The sequence below is a fragment of the Pleurodeles waltl genome, chromosome 7 (assembly GCF_031143425.1).
Source record: "Pleurodeles waltl isolate 20211129_DDA chromosome 7, aPleWal1.hap1.20221129, whole genome shotgun sequence".
NCBI lineage: Eukaryota > Metazoa > Chordata > Amphibia > Caudata > Salamandridae > Pleurodeles > Pleurodeles waltl.
Window position 1 is genome coordinate 1,260,096,484 of NC_090446.1, and position 19,889 is coordinate 1,260,116,372.

The following is a 19,889-nucleotide window of genomic DNA, read 5'->3' on the forward strand; positions in this document are numbered from 1 at the left end:
GGCCAGAGACTGATCCAGGAGGGTCCTCCCCCACACTACCTCAAGACAGAGTCACCAGAGATTCACAACAGAAAAGAGGAGAGTTACACACCCACGCGTGTGGCAAGTTGCCACCACCACATAAGAAAGAAGACATGTGGCCGGATGCCACACCACAGCAAACAAGATGTGAGCTTGGCAGGATGCCATGTCGCAAAGAAGGAAGGAAAGTTAGAGGAGAGAAGATTATGTGACCAGACCTGTCACACTGAAAGACCAGACGGTCACAGATTGATCAATGAGCAAAAGATCACAGCGTGTAGAGATGGAGGACTTGTACCACTACCCAACAGTGTCCCTACCAAGACAAGCCGGCTATCGGGGTGCAGCGACGACTCTGTAGACAGCTCAGCAGAAGTACGGAATGTAAGGCTCCCACATGCGCAAACTGCGTACCTGCCCCATGATTCACAGTTAGACCATCCAGCCACCTGTCACCGGCTGCTTCAAGCAGATGGCATCCCTGCTAGCAACAGCATATGCTGAAGGAGAAAAACTGCACTAACTATGTCGCAGTCCCTCCAGTTACCCTCACTCCAGCAAGACATCAGCATCTGGGGTCCAGGTCGTCTAATGGCAGCCACCATTATTGCCATGCACATCACCCGATCCAACAAAGGAGCCTCTCAGCACCTATGTGGAGCATTATCTCGTAAAACATCAAGAGACAAAAGAGGCACTCCGATCAGTGTGTGAGACTAATTGCCCAGAGACTATCTGAGGGCCCACCCCCACCTAGTTCCTGTTCGCCAGCGCACTGACCAGGTATAATCCACCCTTGCGGGTGCATGAGTGGCTTGGCTGTGGCTTCTGTCGGAAAGCCTGCAGTGACCTGCTGATGGCCCACATGCAGCCCAGCACAGTCCATGCCAGTCCAGTGGAGACCCATCGAAAGGGCCTCAAGGAAACTCCTGAGTGAGGAATCCGTAAAGGAGAGGTGGTTTGGAAGCTTCTCCACTGACAAGGTATTAGAACGCTCCAGGGCTTGAGAGGATGGCGCCATATCACAGCAGATGTCGTCACAGTCTTCACGGGATTGGCTTTCATAAAGACAGGTTGTCTCACAAAGTATTTCATCAACAGACTCCACCAACACTTCTGATGCACTAGGTTTGAACTGTTTAATCCAACAGCATCACCACAAAAGCATGCAGGACGGACCAACAGTTCATGAGTGGACATTGAACCAACAAACCGGCTGTCACCGAATCCGGACTCCATCCACACATCGTTCGTGCCTAGCCACAGCTGGTTAAGTCATAGAAGCATGAGGAGATGCCCGAGCACTCCCAGCTGCATCTGTCCACTGCCGTCCTGCACACTGCCTTTCGTGGCTGAAAGACTTAGTTTGTGTTTTATATCTTTTTCTGTTTTGTTCCTAGACATTGGACTTGTTCCATTTTCAAAAATGTATGGGAGGAATCTAGTGTCCTGCTGGACACATGTACACTTCTGCATGTAGTGTTTTGCCAGCCAGTCCCTGACGGCTGGACTTTACACCTACCACCCCACACCCATCCAACAAAGGCACCACCAGTCAGGTGACCCTGCCAATAAACAGGTCCAAGTGCAGTTGCTCGAAGCCAGTTCTCCACCATACTTACTGGTGTCTGTGTCATTCTTCATCTGGTATGTGGGCCTAGGGTCAGAACACTATAGCCGGTATCCCACTGGGTCCCGCCGCAGGAATAATAGGGCCCTCAGCCATGAGTCCTCCGGCTCAGGGTTGCAGCAGGGACAAGTTGTATGCCTTGAGGCTGGCATCAAGCAACGCTCTCCTTGCGTGCCTTTATCTCTGTGCCGGCACTGGGTCAGTGAGCGAAGGCATAGGAGCGCAGCCAGGTGCTTATCTGAGCCTGTCTATACGTCCCCTGACAGCCGGTTTCTTGGGTAATGGGCCAGCAGGCTCAGTGTGGTCCCCCTTCTTCTCGGATCAGAGGTCTGCTGTTTTGAAATGCTGAGTCAGACCATCCATAGCTCCAACAGGGCTAAGTGAGCCCAATGAGTAGTGCTGGGGCCGGGATTTATCCTGGGTTGCCACAGAGGGTGCAAGGGCCTTTCACGCAAGGCAGATAGAATTGCTCCCTGGCCCACAGGGGAGCACCTAAGACCCAAGGGCTGCAAAGTCAACGAATACAGTGCAGCCAGGGGCCATTAGCAGCAGCCAAGGGGGTCAGGGCCACCAAGGATTAGGAGGGGGGTCGCCGTCGGAAGCCACTTTAGGGGGTCTCCGACAGTGCCATTCGAAGCTCTAGCAGTATGCGTTCTCCACCTTGGCTGGCCTGTCCATGCCCCCAATCATGGATACATAGATGATTTACACATGTAAACATTTTGTTTAGAGATATATTGCCCTCAGAACACTACTCCAGAAGAATGCTTACAGATCTGCCCACTTCACTCTAGCATACAGACATTTTTTATCCTTTTTGACATCATCAAGAAAAAGGACGGGGGAGAATAGAGCAGCAGGGAGTTATGGTCTAGTGAGTAAGTTGAATATATTAGCAATGTGAGATTTAATGTAGAAATGTGTGATCCTAAGGAACTTGCTCATTTATCTTTATTGTGAGTGTCTATATGTAATTCATTTTGTAATGTATGATACATGGGAAATTTGTATAAAAGGCATAATGTATGCAAAGGGAGCATTCCCCCATTAAGGGGGCCCAAAAAATGGCGCAAGGAAATAAAAGAGATTTCCTTGCGCCATTTTTTCAGCACTTTTAATACCTGCACATAGTAGGCATTAAAAGGAGGCTTCCATTGCTTACAATGGGCCTCTGGGTGCTTTGCAGGATTAGCGTCAGAATTTTTTATGCTAATCCTGCAAAGCGTCAGACTAACGTCAAAAAGTCAGACGCTAGTCCCCTAACTACCGCCGTGGTGCACCGCATTTTAAATACTAAGGCCCATATTTATACTTTTTGGCGCAACCTGCGCTAGCGCAGATTTGCATCAAAAAGTTTAACGAGGGTGACTGCCATTCCAAAGCACCAGCCGGGTGCCTTATTTATGGAATTATGGTAGCGGGCACTGCGGCATGGTTAGCCTCAAAATGAATGACGGTAACTGGGCAGTGGAGGCGATTGGAAGACTGGGGGTTGTGCGCCAAAGAATGGAGCAAGTCAGGTTACAGTCAAAAATATTGTCCCTAACTTGACTAGCGTTATTTTTTGACGCACAACCCCCATGGAAATGACTCCTGTCTTAGCAAAGACAGGAGTCATGCCCCCTGCCCAATGGCCATGCCCAGGGGACACCTGTCCCCTGGGCATGGCCATTGGGCACTGTGGCATGTAGGGGGGCCCAAGTTAGGTCCCCCTATGCCACTTCTACGTTAAAAAAAAATACTTACCTCTACTTACCGTAGAAGTGTCCCTCCATCCATGGGTGTCCTGCAAGGGTGGGCGACGGTGGCAGGGGGTGTCCCTGGGGGCAGGGAAGGGCACCTGTGGACTGCTTCCATGGTCGGAGACCATTGAAATGAGCCCACAGGTCCCTTAACACCTGCCCTGACCCAGGCGATAAAAAATGGCGCTAAACCGGTTTAGAGTAATTTTTTAAGGCCCTCCCGTGCGTCATTTTTGCACTGGAGTATAAATAAGGAGCTATTGCCTTTGAGTAATTTTTTGCCCGGGAACGCCCACCTTGCATGTCATTAATGCAAGGTAGGTGTTTCCACAGTAAAAAAAATGACTCTCACTTGTGCTTGTGTGTATGTTTGTTTTTGCCTGTGTCACTGGGATCCTGCTAACCAGGACATCAATGCTCATAACTTATGCCCTGTATGTGTTCCCTGTGTGATGCCTAACTGTATCACTGAGGCTCTGCTATCCAGAACCTCAGTGTTTATGCTCTCTCTGCTTTTAAAATTGTCACTGCAGGCTAGTGACTAAGTTTACACCCTTATATGGCTCCCTAGTATATGGTACCTAGGTAGCCAGGGTATTGGGGTTCCAGGAGATCCCTATGGGCTGCAGCATTTATTTTGCCACCCATAGGGAGCTCAGACAATTCTTACACATGACTGCCACTACAGCCTGAGTGAAATCATGTCCACGTTATTTCACAGCCAATTTACACTGCACTTAAGTAACTGAAAAGTCACCTATATGCTTAACCCTCACTTAGTGAAGGTTAGGTGCAAAGTTACTAAGTGTGAGGCTACCCTGGCACTAGCCAAGGTGCTCCCACATTGTTCATGGCAATTTCCCCAGAGTTTGTGAGTGCGGGGACACCATTACACGCGTGAACTACATATAGGTCAATACCTATGTGTAACTTCACAATGGTAACTCCGAACATGGCCATGTAACATGTCTAAGATCATGGCATTGTCCCCTCAAGCCACATCTGGTATTGGGGTGCCAATCCCATGCATCCCCGGGGCTCCAGCATGGACCCTGGGTACTGCCAAACTAGCTCTCTGGGGTTTTCTCTGCAGCTACTGCTGCTGCCAACCCTCAGACAGGTTTCTGCCCTTCTGGGGTCTGGGCACCCCAGTCCCAGGAAGGCAGAACAAAGGATTTCCTCTTAGAGAGGGTGTTACACCCTCTCCCTTTGGATATAGGTGTTAAGAGCTGTGGAGGAGTAGCCTCCCCCAGCCTCTGGAAATGCTTTGAAGGGCACAGATGCTGCCTCCTTGCATAAGCCAGTCTACACCGGTTCACGGAGCCCCCAGCCCCTGCTCTGGCGCGAAACTGGACAAAGGAAAGGGGAGTGACCACTCCCCTGTCCAACACCACCTCAGGGGTGGTGCCCAGAGCTCCTCCAGTGTGTCCCAGACCTCTGCCATCTTGAATACAGAGGTGTGAGGGCACAATGGAGACCTCTGAGTGGCCAGTGCCAGCAGGTGAACTCAGAGACCTGGTTAGGTAGCCAATCCTCCTCTGAGGGCTATTTAGGGTCTCTCCTGTGGGTTTCTCGTCAGAAAACGAATGCAAGAGCTCACCAGAGTTCCTCTGCACTTTCTTCTTCGACTTCTGCCAAGGATCGACCACTGACTGCTCCAGGATGCCTGCAAAACCGCAACAAAGTAGCAAGAAGACTACCAGCAACATTGTAGTGCCTAATCCTGCCAGCTTTCTCGACTGTTTCCTGGTGGTGCATGTTCTGAGGGCTGTCTGCCTTCACCCTGCACTGGAAGCCAAGAAGAAATCTCCTGTGGGTCGACGGAATTTTCCTCCTGCTACCGCAGGCACCAAACTTCTGTATCACCGGTCCTCTGGTTCCCCTCTCATCTTGACGAGCGTGGTCCCTGGAACACAGGAGCTAGATCCAAGTGACCCGACAGTCCTGTGGTCCTTCTGTCCAAATTTGGTGGAGGTAAGTCCTTGCATCCACACGCCAGACAGGAATCCTGTGAACTGCGTGAACTGCAGCTGCTAGGGCTTCTACGCACTTTTGCAAGGATTCCTTTGTGCACAGCCAAGTCCAGGTCCCCAGCACTCCATCCTGCATTGCTCAACTCACTGAGTTGACCTCCGACTTCGTGGGACCCTTTTTTGTTGTGCTGAGACAACTGCCATACTTAGATTTCCTGAATGCCTGGTCAGGTGCTTCTGCGGGTGCTGCCTTCTTGTGCATGAGCTCTCTCTGTTGCTGAGCACCCCCTCTGTCTCCTCCTGGCAGCACCCAAAACCTTCAACTACGACTCTTGCAGCAAGCAAGGCTTGTTTGCGGTCATTCTGTGTGAAAACAACTCTGCATCCTCCAGCACGACGTGGGACATCTTCTGACCAAAGGAGAAGTCCCTGGCACCTTCCATTGTTGCAGAATCTTCAGCTTCTTCCACCTGGAGGCAGCCCTTTTGCACCTTCATCAGGGGTTTAGTGGGCTCCTGCCCCCCCTGGACACTTGCGTGACTCTTGGACTTGGTCCCCTTCCTTTGCAGGTCCTCAGGTCCAGGAATCCGTCTTCAGTGCTTTGCAGTCAGTTGTTGCCTTTGCAGAATCCCCTATCTCCACTTTACTGTCTTTCTGCGGCAGTAGGGTAACTTTACTCCTACTTTTCAGGGTCTTGGGGTGGGGTATCTTGGACACCCTTAGTGTTTTCTTACACTCCCAGCGACCCTCTACACACTACACTAGGCCTGGGGTCCATTCATGGTTCGCGTTCCACTTTTGGAGTATATGGTTTGTGTTGCCCCAGGCCTATTTTCTCCTAATGCATTCTATTGTGTTCTACAGTGTTTGCACAACTTTTCTAAGTGTTTTACTTACCTGATTTAGTTTTTTGTGTATATTTTGTGTATATTACTTACCTCCTAATGGAGTAAATCCTCTGAGATACTTTTGGCATATTGTCGCTAAAATGAAGTACCTTTATTTTTAGTAACTCTGAGTATTGTGTTTTCTTCTGATATAGTGCTATATGATTTAAGTGGTATAGTAGGAGCTTTGCATGTCTCCTAGTTCAACCTAAGCTGCTCTGCTATAGCTACATCTATCAGCCTAAGCTGCTAGAACACTACTAATCTACTAATAAGGGATATCTAGACCTGGCACAAGGTGCAAGTACCATCAGAGTGTTTAAGGACCATTCCTTCTGAGCCATTTGTTGCTAAACTAGCCAGTGCACCAGTTTATCTGTGCCTGTGAGGCATTCCAATATAACCGGTAAGTTTCACACTGCAAAAACGGGCTAGTGTACTTATGAAAGAGCTGCTGACTTGCTGAAATAAGTGATGCGAGCTTCGCTTTTAATGCATGAAGTACAAAAAGTGGGAGCTTCAAAATGCTAGCCATAACCCTAAATATTTACACTTATTGCTCGCCGCCACCGGCTTGCCTCCCATATCCCAGCAGCCTTTCTTTATAAGTTTTTCCCCCAAATTACTGTATTTATTTATCTACACAAAGTTCGCTATCGCTTGTTACTCTCTGCAGTATTTACAAGGGTGTTTAAAAGCTTTTCGTCTTAAGTTGAGAAGAAGTATGTCATTGGCATACTGCAGTAAAGTGACCACCTGGAGCCCAAGTCGAGGAAGATGGGAAGCAACTTGATCTAAATCACTGCTCATATCTGAAATGAGCAAACTACATAAGTTGGGGTGAGCTTGCACTGGCAACTGGTCCTGATCCAACTTTATTTGAACCTAGGCCCAACTCTTCCCATGCTACTGCATCACTCTTACTCCTGTCTTCTTGCTTTTCCCCCTGTTTTTGAGCACCTTGTCCTTGTTTGCACTGTCTTTTTGTTGCTTTCCACCAGTTTTTGTGTACCTTCTCATTCAACGTCCTTTGTTTTCACTGCTTTCTCCTTGCTTTTTCCCTCGTTTATTGTGTTCATTTTCCTTTCTTCCTCCATCATTTGTGTTCTTTCTCCTTGCTTTTTCCTCGTTTTCACAGCTTTCTACTTGCCTTTCCCCCATTTGAATGTGCTTTTTTGCATTTCCGTCATTTTCACTGCTTTTCCCTTGCCGCTCCTTCATGCTGCCTGTTATTTCCTACCTCCTCCCAAACCACACCTCCCTCTCTCCTCCCAGGACCTGCTTAATGGAGGCTGCGGCACAACCCCATTGAGGAGGTCCAACACCCAGCTCTTCCCATGCTGCTGCATCACTCTTGTTCCTGTCTGCTCCTTGCTTTTTCAGCAAGGCCATATGCTTTGCTGAAGTCAATGAAACAGGTGTGGAGTAGCTGCTCTTGAATTAGTTCTTGAGTTTTCATCAATAGAGTTACTAGAATGTCGATTGTGCTTGACTTCCATGAAAACCCTGTTTGATTGAACACAATTAGATCTTGTTTGTAGGCCCATTCTTCCAGCTTGGACAGCAAGATACTCACAAAGAACTTAGATTCTGAGTCAGATAGGGAATCAGATGGTAACAGTCAGGGCTCAAATGTGCTCCTTTTTCTAGATTTAATGGAGTACCGACATGCGCCTTAAATCCAGGACAGTTGCTGTACCCAGACAGAATATAATTAGGATGGAGGAGCGATTCAACCAGAACTCCAGGTCCAGTTTATAATTAGAAGTTGGTGGAAATTTGGGCTGTATGCTCTGTCTCCCCTGAGCTCCCTGATTCTTTCTTATTTCTTTCTGCTAAATCTTCAAAGGGGTGTGGAAAGAAAGATCATTTTCCGGAGATAGGTAGGAGCCTTCCTTTTGATAGAGCTCTCTAATGTGCCTTATCCAAGTTGACTGCTCAACATTGCTGCTTGCTGACTATCCAGGGCCTCTCTCCAGATGATTGATAAAGAGCCAACAGCCTTGCTGGTTCTTACAGATACAAGCCAAAAGAGGTCTATCCAATTCTGGTCCTCCTGGACCCGTGGGGCCTTCCACAGTTTTTTCTGTAAGCTTTCCCTAATTTATTTATTTTGATGGTTTGTTCTGCAGGATTCTCCGTGTCTTTTAGCCTCTTTATTTCCATATTCAGTGTTCACCACTGGGCCTTTAAAGGTTTTGAGTACCACTTACTTTGAACTAAATGCTTACTATAGCTTGAGTGTTGCTCAAGAGGCTTGATGTAAGCCTTTAGCTCTTGTTGCACTTTAACTCAGGCAGAAATTGGAGCTACTGAATGCCAATGAGCAATGTTTGTAGCTTTCTTCCATTGATTGTAGTTTACTAATGAATGAGTTTTCCATGATATCCTTCTCCATTGCTCATGGCAGGTCTGTGCAAGAACACTGTTACTGGCTTATTGTGATGAGCTGCTGTGCATAGTGATTGCTTTTCATCAAGAAATAATTGCAAAACATTCAACTCTATAAAACAAGCTTATTAAAGTAAAGGTATAATTGAGCACTGTGTGGATCTTATTCACCCTATGAGTATATGCCAATGGCCGATCAGGTGAGAGTTGACTGTTGAGAGCTCGGAAGCCCAGTGCCTCTAGTGTCACAAAAATACATTGTTCAAACTGAACCAGAACACTTTCCTCAGATAGCTGGGTCATAATTCCCCATCTGGCAACCTCTCTTTTATAAATGCTGTCTCTTCTCAAAATATTGGCTAGACTAAATGAAAACCCCTTGCCACTATTCAGAGGATATTACTGTGCATAAGTAACAGTTAGATGGATTGCCATTGTGCCAATAAGTTCAGTCTTTTTGCTTGCTTTCAGATTGATATATATTTTTAATAATATCACCACAGGCTCACCATTTGTACCAAAATCCCATTTTACCCCAAGCACATGTGCCCTTGTCAAGGTTATTGTTATTGTTTCCAGGGCCTTCTTAATGCCTGCTCTGTACAGGCATTAAAAATGATGCAAAAAATGATGCAAAGAAATCTTTTGAATTTTTTTGCGCTATTTATTCGTCGCCTCCCTTGCTTAAATTATGGTTGGCACTGCAAAATGTGGTTCAAAGTTTACAGAGTGGCGCACTGCATGCATTGTGCCAATTTGTAAATATAGCACGTGGAAAATGCAAGTTTAGCGCTGCCTTACTGTAAAGAAAATGATGCTATGGCGGTGCTAATGTGGCCCTAGGGGCTCCTAAATATGCCCAGTAGTCTTGGTTGCTCATGCACATGTAGTAGCCCATACCCTAATTCAACAGGTTGGCAAATACGAGTAGTGGTTTTTGAGAGGGAAAGCAAAATTGTCTGGAGAAGGAAGGAAGAGATGGAGCACTACTATATTCAGTGGTAGTTCAAACACTGAAGAGGGTATTGCAGTTGAAAAAGAAGGTGACAGCTTGAAATTGACTAGCAGAAGGCAATGAAGGAACCAGAATTGCACCATACATCTCAGTGAGCAAAGAAAGAAAACATATGAGGAAGAGAGGGTTGGCACCACCACCACTGAGCAATCTAGAGCAAATGCAGAGTTGTCTACCAGTTTGAAACCATTTGGGCACCAATCCTTATGTAGTAAGACAAAAGGGCATAGCAGTGAGGCAATTTCTTTTGATGCTGAGCCTACCACATTGTACAGCCCTCCTTTTCCTTCAGGGTAGCATTCCCTTCTTGAGTGGTATTTCCACAAAGCTATATTTGGTACTTAACCTCTACGGTGCCTTGGATGAGGTGATCTCGTCCAAGGCACCGCTCCCCCCATGGGCCCCCCACCCACCCCCCCCTGGTTGTGGATGGAAGGGGAATCCCTTCCCCTTCCACCACCGCCCCCCCATACCCCCACCCGCCGTGACGACAGCGCGCATCGCACATCGCGCGCTGATTGTCACAGAGGCCTACTCCTTCGCGCTGGAAGCTCAGCTTCCAGCGCGCTCGGAAGAGAAATGCAAAGCATTTCTCTTCCGATCATGTGGAGGAGGCCCGGAGAGGCTTCAAAGGGAAGGACATGTATTCCCTTCCCTTTGAAGTCTCTCTCATCATTTCAGAAGCCGGATTGTAAAGCAATCTGGCTTTTGAAACGTCCACTAGACACCAGGGATTTTAATTTTTTGGGGAAATTGGCATAAGGGAGCGACCACTTGGGCAAGGGTTGCTCCCGGGGGGCATTTTTTTTTTCAGGCCTTTTCTGCCCCCCGGGGGCAGATCGGTCTATTATTAGGCTGATCTGCCCCCGGGGGGGGGGGGCGGGGCAGAAACCTCTAGGCACCAGGGATCTTTTTTTTGTTGTTGTTTTTTCTTAGGTGGGGAGCGACCCCTTAGTAAAGGGTCGCTCCCCTAGGGGGCAAATTACATTTAGGCCATTTCTGCCCGCCTGGGACAGAAACCACTAGACACCAGGGAGCTTTTTTTATTTGGAAATTGGCATAAGGAAGCGACCCCTTGTGCAAGGGTCGCTCCCAGGGGGGGCATTTTTTTTAAGGCCTTTTTTGCTCTCCCTGGAGGCAGATTGGCCTATTATTAGGCCATTCTGCCCCCTGGGGGGGGGGGGGGCAGAAACCTCTAGGCACCAGGGATATTTTTTTTTTTTTAGAGGTGGGGGGCGACCCCTTAGGCAAGGGTCACTCCCTTAAGGGGCAAATTACAATTAGGACATTTCTGCCCCTCATGGGGGCAGATTGGCCTATTTTTATGAGGCCGATCTGCCCCAAGGGGGACAGAAACCACTAGACACCAGGGAGTTTTTTTTTCTTCGTGAATTTCACGCAAGCGGAGCGACCCCTTAGGCAAGGGTCGTTCCCCTGGGGGGCACATTTATTTTAGGCCATTTCTGCCCCCTGGGGGGCAGATCAGCCTATTTTAATTAGCCTGATCTGCCCCCAAGGGGGGTAGAAACCACTAGGCACCAGGGATTGTTTTTTTGTTGTTGTTTTACAGATGGTGAGCGACCCCTTAGGCAAGGGTTGCTCCCCTGGAGGGGCAAATTGTATTTAGGCCATTTCTGCCGCCTTTGGGGACAGATCGGCCGGTTTTAGGTCGAGGGCAGAAACCACTAGGCACCGGGGATCTTTTTTTGTGCGCCAATGTCACGCAAGGGGAGCAACCTGGTAGGCAAAGGTCGCTCCGGGGGGGGCTGGGGAGGGGCAAATTTATTTTAGGCCATTTATGCCCCCCCGGGGGCAGATCGGCCTATTGTTATTAGGCCGATCTGCCCCTGGGGGGGGCAGAAACCTCAAGGCACCAGGGCTAATTTTTTTGTGTTTTTTTTTTTGTTTGTTTGTTTTTTTAGAGATGGGGAGTGACCCATTAGGCAAGGGTCGCTCCCCTGGGGGGGAAATTGTATTTAGACCATTTCTGCTGGCTGAGCTAGAGGCCAAAATCCACAGGTAGGCAATTTGTAAAAAACACCTCTGTTTTCTGTGAAAAAATGTGATGTGTCCACCTTCTGTTTTGGGCCATTTCCTTTCGTGGGCTCTAGGACTACGCACACAAGTGAGGTATCATTTCTATCGGGAGACTTGGGGGAAGGCTGGGTGGAAGGAAATTTGTGGCTCCTCTCAGATTCCAGAACTTTCTGTCCCCGAAATGTGAGGAAAATGTGTTTTTTTAGCCAAATTTTGAGGTTTGCAAAGGATTCTGGGTAACAGAACCTGGTCAGAACCCCACAAGTCACCCCATCTTAGATTCCCCAAGGTCTCTAGTTTACAAAAATGCACAGGTTTGGTATGTTTCCCTAGGTGCCGGCTGAGCTAGAGGCCAAAACCTACAAGTAGGCACTTTGTAAAAAACACCTCTGTTTTCTGTCAAAAAATGTTATGTGTCCACGTTGTGTTTTGGTGCATTTCCTGTCGCGGGCGCTACGCCTACCCACACAAGTGAGGTATCATTTTTATCGAGAGACTTGGGGGAACGCTAGGTGGCAGGATATTTGTGGCTCCTCTCAGATTACAGAACTTTCTGACGCCGAAATGTGAGGAAAACAGTTTTTTTTAGCCAAAGTTTGAGGTTTGCTAAGGATTCGGGGTAACAGAACCTTGTCAGAGCCCCACAAGTCACCCCATCTTGGATTCCCCTAGGTCTCTTGTTTTCAAAAATGCACAGGTTTGGTAGGTTTCCCTAGGTGCCGGCTAAGCTAGAGGCCAAAATCTACAGGTAGGAGCTTTGCAAAAAACACCTCTGTTTTCTGTCAAAAAATGTGATGTGTCCTCGTTGTGTTTTGGGGCATTTCCTGTCATGGGCGCTTGGCCTACCCACACAAGTGAGGTATCATTTTTATCAGGAGACTTGGGGGAACGCTGGGTGGAAGGGAATTTGTGGCTCCTCTCAGATTACAGAACTTTCTGTCACCAAAATGTGAGGAAAACATGTTTTTTTAGCCAAATGTTGAGGTTTGCAAAGGATTCTGGGTAACAGAACCTGGTCAGGGCCCCACAAGTCACCCCATCTTCGATTCCCCTAGGTCTCTAGTTTTCAAAAATGTGCAGGTTTGGTAGGTTTCCCTAGGAGCTGGCTAAGCTAGAGGCCAAAATCTACTGCTAGGCACTTTGCAAAAAACACCTCTGTTTTCTGTCAAAAAATTTGATGTGTCCACGTTGTGTTTTGGGGCATTTCCTGTTGAGGGCGCTAGGCCTACCCACACAAGTGAGGTATCATTTTTATCGGGAGACTTCCGGGAACGCTGGGTGGAAGGAAATTTGTGGCTCCTCTCAGATTCCAGAACTTTCTTCACTGAAATGTGAGGAAAACGTGTTTATTTAGCCAAATTTTGAGGTTTGCAAAGGATTCTTGGTACCAGAACCTGGTCAGAGCCCCACAAGTCACCCCATCTTGGATTCCACTAGGTCTCTAGTTCTCAAAAATGCACAGGTTTGGTAGGTTTCCCTAGGTGCCGGCTGAGCTAGAGGTCAAAATCTACAGGTAGGCACTTTACAAAAAACACCTCTGTTTTCTGTCAAAAAATGGGATGTGTCCATGTTGTGTTTTGGGGCTTTTCCTGTCGCGGGCGCTTGGCCTACCCACACAAGTGAGGTATCATTTTTATCGGGAGACTTGGGGGAACATAGAATACCAAAACAAGTATTATTGCCCCTTGTCTTTCTCTACATTTTTTCCTTCCAAATATCAGAGAGTGTGTAAAAAAGACGTCTATTTGAGAAAGGCCCTGTAATTCACATGCTAGTATGGGCACCCTGGAATTCAGAGATGTGCAAATAACCACTGCTCCTCAACACCTTATCTTGTGCCCATTTTGGAAATACAAAGGTTTTCTTGATAGCTATTTTTCACTCTTTATATTTCAGCAAATGAATTGCTGTAGACTCGGTATAGAATGAAAACCCACTGCAGGGTGCAGCCCATTTATTGGCTCTGGGTACCTAGGGTTCTTGATGACCCTACAAGCCCTATATATTCCCGCAACCAGAAGAGTCCAGCAGACGGAAGGGTATATTGCTTTCAAAAATCTGACATTGAAGGAAAAAGTTACAGAGTAAAACGTAGAGAAACATTGGTGTTTTTTTCACCTTAATTTCAATATTTGTTTTTTCAATTGTTATTTTCTGTAGGAAACCCTTGTAGGATCTACAAAAATTCCCCCTTGCTGAACTCAGAAGTTTGTCTACTTTTCAGAAATGTTTAGGTTTCTGGGATCCAGCAATGGTTTCACACCCATTTCTGTCACTGACTGGAAAGAGGTTGAAAGCACAAAAAATCGTAAAAATGGGGTATGTCCCAGTAAAATGCCAAAATTGTGTTGAAAAATTGGGTTTTCTGATTCAAGTCTGCCTGTTCCTGAAAGCTGGGAAGCTGGTGATTTTAGCACCGCAAACCCTTTGTTGATGCCAGTTTCAGGGAAAACACCACAAGCCTTCTTCTGCAGCCACTTATTCCCATTTTTTTGAAAAAAACACAATTTTCACTGTATTTTGGCTAATTTCTTGGCCTCCTTCAGGGGAACCCCCAAAGTCTGGGTACCTCTAGAATCACTAGGATGTTGGAAAAAAAGGATGCATATTTAGCTTGGCTAGCTTATGTGGACAAAAAGTTATGAGGGCCTAAGCGCGAACTATCCCAAATAGCCAAAAAAAGGCCTGGCACAGGAGGGGGAAAAGGCCTGGCAGCGAAGGGGTTAAACAAAACCTAAACTCCCAGCTGCCAAACAGTATGAACAACAGAAGACCTGGTCATGATTCTCAATTGAACCAAGTGAAAAGTGAGGTGAAGTTTGAACATGTGAGCTAGTGTGAGGGTCCTTCCTGGTAAGTCCACTGAGCTCAACTAATTCTGATAATCACTTCCTGAGAAAACTGTGACTTGTATATTAGCTGACACCTTAGTCTGAAGCAAATTCGAATCCCTGGATAATTGAGCAGAGTCCCTCTTGATTCCAATTCTGAATCTCCATGGTGATAGCTCTATTGAGCGGTTACTTACTGTTGGCATGAAATACACGCTCCCTCCAAATGATATATTCTTCCTCTTTTCCCTCACATTTTTTTTGCATTCTAGAGAGTGCTTTGGTTAAGTGGTAGCCCTGGAAATCTGCTGTTTATTGCTCAACATTAGCTTTGTGCTAGGCATCCAGCCACAGGGTCCTTTCTGAGGTCAACCCCTTCCTTGTGCTGACCCAGACAGGAGATTGTACTCCTACTGTAACAGCACTGCTGAACAAGAAACACCAGAGCTGTTGTTCCATTTGCTCATTGCAGGCTCAGTCATTCATTCAGACTTATCCCAGGCATAAACTGGAACCTCACCCTTCCTTCCTGACGTATAGAATGCAATTTTCTTAACAAACCTCGTAGGCACATTTACCGTAGCACCTCTGGAGAGGGCTTGCAGGAAAGCTTTACTGCACTGCAAACAGAACATGCATGAAGGTTAGCCTCCATACATACATCTTCCCTCACTTATGCTGCAGAGAGGACAATGAGGATTAGATTATTGTTGGAGACAGCACCATGCATGTGTATTTTCTGAAAATATGAAATAGAATGACTTTTAAAAAAACAACAAAAAAATAACAAAAATAGGGAAATAAAATAGAAAACTAAAATGATTTGAAAATGCATGTGAAATTAAATACACTTGTCAGAGTCACCAGATCCTCGGGGTCTGTGTAGGTTCCCAACACTTCCACCACAAGACAGCTCCAGTACTCTGATTAGAATTGTCACAAGTCTAAGAGAGTCGAAGTGGGGAAAAGGGGATTAGGAAGGGAACAGCTGGGAAGGAGACCTGTAGGAAGCAAAAGGTTAAAACATACAATATCAAGATTATATCATATTAATAAATACTAGGCTATGACTCTAAGCATTGTCATTCTGAAAACATGGACAACCTAAGCATAGACTTAAAATGACTTGGCTTCAAGATGACTGTTAAGGATACCTGTAAGGAAATCAAGAAAGGTTAAATGCAACTTTCAAATTCAAGTATTATCTTTTGCATGAGGATCAGGAAATAATCTGAATGATTTCCAAACCATCATATGAATCGTGTTTGAGAATCTTATTATGTACACACAACATTACATCTAGAACTCTAGCTTTGTTCTCTCAAAATTGCCGGAACATGAATTGAGCACATTGCAGATTTGTACGAAGGTTGTAAATACCATAGAACGATTGTGCACCATGAATAACATGAATTAGACTCGAGAAACAAATCACGCATCTTGCCAACTCGAAAAGCCACCAAATAAATGCCTTAAAATGGTAGCGCATAATGAACACTGTGATTTAAAACACAGAAAAGGAATCGCGTGGCTTGCCGATTCAAATGTCACCATATGAATGTCAGAAAATGGTAGCGTACAATGAATAACATGAATTACAAACAAGAAATGAATCACGCGTCTTGCCGATTCGAATGCCACCATGTAACTGTCAAGAAATGTTAGTGCACAATGAATATCAAGGGTTAAAGCACGAGAAATTAATCGCACGTCCTGCCGATTCAAATGCCACCATGTAATTGCCAAGGAATGGTAGCGCACAATGAATATCAAGTGTTAAAGCACAAGAAATTAATTGCGCATCTTGCCGATTCGAATGCCACCATGTAACTGCCAAGGAATGGTAGCGCACAATGAATAACATGAATTAAGCACAAGAAATTAATTGCGCGTCTTGCCGATTCGAATGCTACCTCTCAAATGCCATAAAATGGTAGCGCACAATGAATATCAAGAGTTACACACAAACAAAGAATCGCGTGTCTTGCCCATTCGAGTATCAGCATGTAAATGCCATGAAAACCCAAGCACACATTCACACGCACAAGAGTAAATTGTTTATCTTGCAAAATTAGGCCCAAGAACTCGAAATCCTTCGAGAACGGGTTCGGGGGCTCAACCCGACCTCCGTCTTACCGCCCTGATCAAGGATCACCAACAAAGTGAAGGGCAAGGCCTGGAAGATGAAAGTAGGCCTTGAACAGGAGCTCAGGAAGTTGCTGCTGCTCTGCACCTGGACCTCAGAATAGTGAGCACGTGGAGCTGGGCTAGCTCCCTTTTATAGAGTCTTAGCCCAGCCCACCAACAACACCCAGGCATGCTGCAGGGAAGGCTTCTAGAAAGCCCTGGAAGGGTACCACACCCTGACACAGTCTGAAAGCCAGCAGCAGTACATTACATGTGAACAGTATTTATATGCATGCTGAACATAAGTCTTCAGGATTAAACTCTGCAATGCAAAATGTTAAACAACATCATATCAGCACAATGCCTAAATTATGTTAGCTTGAAATTGTTAGGTTTTTGCATTCTAGTCACCCGTAGAGCGCACACTGCCCTGATGTTGACAATACTCAAATATCTTTAAAATTATCCAGAATGAAGCAACATGTAGTAAGTTGGGGCTAAATGTACAAACATTAGGCAGTGGGTCAGAAATATACCTAACCCATGAATATTCTTGAGATAGGTCACAATTTGTGACCCACTAGGATTTGCTGCCATTACAAGAATGTTGGCCTGCTGGGGTCAGCAGAATACTATGGGTCTCATTACAACTTTGGCGGTCATTTGCAAGACTGCACGGTGGCGGCTGCCAAAAGACCACCATGTTGGCGGTCATCCGATTGCTGTATTATGACACACACCGTGAAGATCGCCAAAAAATAGCCAAAGTTCTGAAACCGCCAGGACACGGGAGGGTGGGAAAGAGGCAGTTCCGCCACCAGCACCCCCAGCTCAACACAAATTGGCCCACCAGATTATGAATCACAAATCACCACAACGGTACTTCCGTGGCAGATAACCAAAACCATTGGGCATGCGAGCTGCCGCAGTTAGAACCCACTACTGTCAGAACACAACACCACAGTGGACAGTTTGAATACTCCACACCTGACACACATCCACAAACCCGACACACCTGACACACTGTACCATATAACACACCACCCACCACACAACCCACAATCCTTTGCTACAAAAAAGCCAATCTGAGACACCAACAGCAGGTAATTAAACAAAGAGAGCACCGTTACAGTAAAGGCACACACACCACACGCATCAGACACCACAAACCTGCACAAGTAACACATAACACACATAACGAGCACACACATTTAAAGAAAAACATCCATCCCACAGAAAATCCCCACCCACACCCCATTAATCACCCAACACAGCACCCTCACACACACAACACCCCGCAAACATTCAACTCAACTACTACCATGTCCCCACAAAAGCACCCTCATTTCACTGATGACTAATTGAGGGTCATGGTGGATGAAATTGTCACGGTACAGCCACAACTGTTTGGAGCACATGTCCAGCAAACATCAATTGCCAGGAAAATGGAGTTGTGGCAAACAATAGTCAACATGGTCAACTCAGTAGGCAACCATCCAAGCACAAGGGAGGACATCAGGAAGAGATAGAATGACCTTAGGGGAAAGGTGCGTTCCATGGCATCACAACACCAGATAACCATGCACAAGACTGGTGGTGGGCCCCCACCTTACATCATGGGAGGAGAAGGTCTTGGACATACTGCATCTTGAGGGCCTGACTGGAATACCTGGGGGACTGGAGCTTGGTAAGTACCCACAACATTCATGTCTCACAGTTGCCATGTCCTGCATGCTCCCTCACCCCCCAAATACTCCCCATTTAACTGAATGTTCTACTACACCCACCTGACAATCACCTAATGCCCCTCCCCTGCATGCCACCAACCCACAGAGACCAACTGCCCAAACAGCCCTTGGCAAAGGCACCAATACTATGGGCAAATCCAATCACTATGACTCCCAGAATGCACTAATCCTTCAATGTGAAAACCGGGAATGTACACATCACATGTCATACATGTTTGACTACTGTACTAGCTACACCAACTAGATTGTACGACTGAGGACAGCAATGCAATTGCACACCACTATGGCAACCTAGGTAAAACACAGCTACAGCTCAGTGATTAATCCAATTGGCCACTGATTCATATCCCCAAGCCTCAAATGGACTGATCATGGTTTGCAAAGTAAGATGGCAGAATCCAGGCACATGCATAACATTCATAGACAGGACTATTACCCTTGCATACTCACAGACTGCGTTCCCACTGGGACATCATCTTACAATGTCTTGGCAAATTATGTGACATCTAGCAAGCTTGACTATTCACTAGCTAACAGAGCTGAACAGTCATATGAAGTATCAGACAGAACCAGTACTGATAAACATGGCTATATGTACCAGACATGAATGACAGCTCACAATATGGAGTATGGAACAGACCTGTATGTTCCACCAAGACATGCTGTGCAGCATCGGTCATTGTCGTTGCAGGGAAACATGCTAAGCCACTGTATGGAATTGACAAAGAGGCAACCAAACACACTTTCTAAAATTAACTATGTGATTCACTCCATCCACAGGTAACCCTACCAGTGCCACCATGGAAAGGATACCAGACACTGCTAGCCCTCTTCAAGATGAAGGTCTAAGTGAGGACAACACGCCTGGATGTCTGAACAGTGACGACCTACCTGGCCCATCTGGGACACATGGTCAGTCTACTACTCCCTGCCTTAGCCTGGCCACATCAATCGCCCCAACCCTGTTCCATCGACACCACAGGCAACCATTCACTCTCAAGCCTGTGTCCCAAGGACTGTTCCAACTATTGTGTGTGCCACAGTACAGGGACCTGAGCCTAACCTTCACTCCCCAGACAATGATGGTCCTGCTAACAATGGGAGTAGGCACACTGTGCCAGGGGTACCGGCACCTGGGAAAAGAATGCGTGGGCGAAATGCTGTGGGCCAGAGGATGGGGCCTCCAAGGGACTTCACTGACCAGGAAACCATCTCTCAAGTCCCAGGAGGGGATATGCCAGATAATCACCATATTGGGGGAAACTCAAAGGCAGCAGAGGGAAATACCACCAGGAGGTCATACAGCAGTGGCAGGCACACAATGCTACCATGGCATCCATTGCAGAGGTGCTGAGGGACATGATCACAACCCTACGTGGTTTCTCAACACATCATCAGGCCCGTTCCACTAGCAACGTTACATCTCACCCAGCTATGTTAGCGGCAGCTAGTGGAATGGAAGCCCTGCCAGGGGAACCTCATGCCTC

At 46.7% G+C, this 19,889-nt stretch overlaps 1 protein-coding gene across 5 annotated transcripts in view; it reads left to right on the plus strand.

Annotated features, from left to right (window-relative positions):
- The window catches only part of LOC138246148 (cytosolic phospholipase A2 gamma-like), an 823,362-nt gene that overhangs the window by 145,910 nt on the left and 657,563 nt on the right, over nucleotides 1–19,889 (plus strand). The gene's annotated exons all lie outside the window — the stretch shown is intronic.